The following is a 3234-nucleotide window of genomic DNA, read 5'->3' as shown; positions in this document are numbered from 1 at the left end:
AGCACAGACTCTAACACCCATCAGCAACAGTGAAGGTGAATTATGGAGAATTCTGGTTATGAAGGCTGGTATAGCAGATCAATACACATCTGCAGTCTTCCCACTGCATTTCCTCTCACCTTCTGTTCAGCTGATCTAAATAAGGAATTTACTCTCAAATACAGACAAAGAACTCATATTTTTCTTAATCCAAATCCAGTACTCTCAGGAATACCATTGCCTTAAAGAAGAAAACTGTTCCCATTCAGGGAACAATATGCAATTTAACTCACAGTCCACGAACATTAGAAGATACTTCTTAAAAGGAAGCATCCTGAATCAAAAACCAGAAGAATGAATGACTTTAAAGCAGAGCAACAATCAAAACTAGAGTAATTTTTTCAGCTGTCAATTTAAATGCATAGTCCTTTTTATATTTTTAAGATATTTTTAAGAATAATATCTCGAAGCAGATGTTACAATAATAAAGGAGCATGGTGCAAAGCAAGTTAAACAAGCACAGCTTGTTTATTTCGGGAAAATTCTAAAATGACAGTTTTGTTTTGAAGCGCCTTCTAAAAGCAAAAACAAACTTATTTGAAAAAATTAAGGAAATTGAATCTTCTAAGACAAAAAAAAAGAATAAAAAGACGGCCATTTTCCACAACTGACTAGCATTTCATTAAAGCCAGCCAAGAATTCAAGAGCAATACTTAGACAAGAACTATGAAGAAATCTGTGGTTGAAATCACAGCTTCTAATGAAGATTCATGTTTTATTTCATTCTTGGCTTCATTCACATAGAAAATAAAGTCTCCTGCTATTGCTGAATAGTGGCAGGGGACAGTTTCAAGGATTTTAAACAAGTTAGTTCTATGCCAACGTGTAAACCTAAGCTGCTTTTTTTTTAAAAAAAGGGAAAAAAACTCTCCTTATTGCAACCAATAAACATAAATGCAAAAACTTCAATCAAAGTTGTCTACCTGAGTAAGAAAATTTTCCTTCCAGGAATAACTGTAATACAAGCGCTCGATTGTTCAGTCCTAGTGAAATTCCCATGTCCCACAAGGAGACAGGGGCACTGTGGTGGCAGCTTTGAAGCTCAGAAACTAGGAGAGCAGACGCTGCGCTACCAGCTCCTCCGCCAGCTCAAGGTAAATGCTGGTCTTACTCTGTGCTGTTCTGCCAGGTCTCTCCTGAGAGAAATCAGCGAATAAACAGGGAACAGAATGGCCCTCCTGAAGGGAACAAAAAAGTACAAATTAAAACCATGGTGTTAAGCAGCATAGTAGCAAAAGCCACATGAGGCCTTGTTATCATTTGAAACTAACATGCTAAGAAAGAATAGAATAATTAGAGCCAGAGAAATCACAGTACTTATTGCAGTGAGATTTTAACAAAGGAGTATGTGAAAGGGAAGAGCAGTATGTTCTATGCCAAGAATAACATGTTTATATAAAGATGAATAGGAGAAACAAGACTACAAATTATATACACATACTAATGCTGATACCAATCCTTTGGCAAGCGCTTGATGGTCCTCGGCATCCACATACCTGAGATGTAAACTAAGAGCTTTCAGTGAGAGGTGGCTCTCGCAAACTGCTGCATGATGCACCATTGCTACTGCCAACGCTGGACAAAAGTGACAGCGCCCGGCTGAAAGAGTTTCTTATTCAGGTTTCTTTTTAAAGATAGCACATCTGTCTTCTGCCCACTTTCACTAATCTGAGATACCCAGCACATTTGTTATAAGAAACAACATGTACATTTTATTTTATTATTTTCTTTTTACCTCCAAGTGTGGTACAATGAATCAACCTTTTCTTTTTTATGGGTCAATCTCTCATGCTTTCTCAAACAGGAAGGACCGTTTTTCAGACCAGCACCCAGAAGTCCACCACCCGGTGTGCACGAAGACCGAAGGACCTGAGGCGACTTCCTCATCTCCCCGGACTAGCACAGTAACACACTGGTCTGTTTAATCACCGAGCTGGCCTACTGCCAGCTTTCAGAGAAACACAGAATTAGGGTAATGCCTTTCCTCAGAGAGGCAAAATTATCCTAGTGTGTATTCTGATCTCTGTTTTAACACAGCACATTTAGAATTCATCACATTTTGTGAAAACAGCCTCTCAGTGCTGTGTGCGCTCCTCTCTGCCTTAATTGCCAAACATGCAAATGTTTACCCCCACACAGAGGCTCAGCGCCTACCTCAAGCACAAAAGAAAATGTAAATCGATCTTACGTACTCAGCTGCAAGTATTATGTCTGAAGCGCCGCATTCTGGCCTGAGTCACTGCTCTGTCAACTCACGCCTCCTGCTTCAGGGGAAGGACCCCGCACACAACCGGCCTCTGAACGCTCCCCTTCACTCCTTTTGGTAATGGGTGCTTCACAGATTAATTCCTACACAATTTCAGTCACGTGAGAAAATGTATCTTGCTGTTTTCTGGTAAATCTGTAGTAGACTTTGATCCAGAGAGCATTTTGGTAAGCTAAGGCCTTGATATCCTCAAGATTTCCATATTCTGAGAACATTACATGATTTGGTGAAAGCTATTGGCACAAAAACCAAATTAGTTCAGTACCGAGAACTTCAGAGTCCTGCATCCACCGTCGGTCATCTCATTTTCTGTACAAATGCATCGCAAACCAGAGGAAAGCAACAGACCTGATGCTGCACTGAATGTCGAGAGGCTGCGGGCTGGCTGAGTGCTTGCAGCAGCAATGCGCCTCAGCGCTGCACCAGGGGGCAAAGGACTGAGAAAAAGATCCTGTGAATGTGAACAGGGAGGTCCTCCAAATGCCCCATCTGGTAAAAAAAGTATCCTAACCTGAACTGAACTTAGTGCATGCCAGAGAATCCCCAGTGGAGGTCACTGATAATGCCCCTGCTGGAGAAGTTTTAATCACAGTTTAAGATGTGACAGTCAGCTATGAAATAAACACAGAGAAAAATCAAGGTTTAGTAGTTTCGGGAGCACCGAGACTTTAAAAAAAAAATCAAGATAGACTGAAGGGGACCTTTAATTGTTTGGAATCTCACTGAATTTCTTGATTACAGAGCAGTTTAGTCACAACAGAGTTGATATACATTCTCCAATAATCCAGGGACAAAACTCCAAGGTTTGGAAGTGGAAGAGCAGCATGACTCTGCCTGCTTCTTCCCAGATGCTAGTTATATGAAACCATAATAATTGCCACAGTGTAGCTTTATGCATCGAAGCTCCTTAGTTTGGAAGGAAAGCACAT

The 3234-nt window shown here is 40.7% G+C and overlaps 1 long non-coding RNA gene across 1 annotated transcript; it reads right to left on the bottom strand.

Moving 5' to 3' along the window:
* Positions 1 to 734: 734 nt before the first annotated feature.
* Positions 735 to 2764, bottom strand: LOC118178340. The gene is made up of 2 exons (XR_004756127.1): positions 2232 to 2764; positions 735 to 1217 (listed from the first exon to the last, which is right to left on the bottom strand). It is a non-coding gene; the product is annotated as an uncharacterized LOC118178340 (long non-coding RNA).
* Between the last annotated feature and the right edge of the window lie 470 nt (positions 2765 to 3234).

Source organism: Oxyura jamaicensis, chromosome 26, assembly GCF_011077185.1.
Source record: "Oxyura jamaicensis isolate SHBP4307 breed ruddy duck chromosome 26, BPBGC_Ojam_1.0, whole genome shotgun sequence".
NCBI classification, from domain to species: domain Eukaryota; kingdom Metazoa; phylum Chordata; class Aves; order Anseriformes; family Anatidae; genus Oxyura; species Oxyura jamaicensis.
The sequence above is the reverse complement of the archived record's forward strand: the minus strand, read 5'-3'. Positions and strand labels throughout refer to the sequence as shown.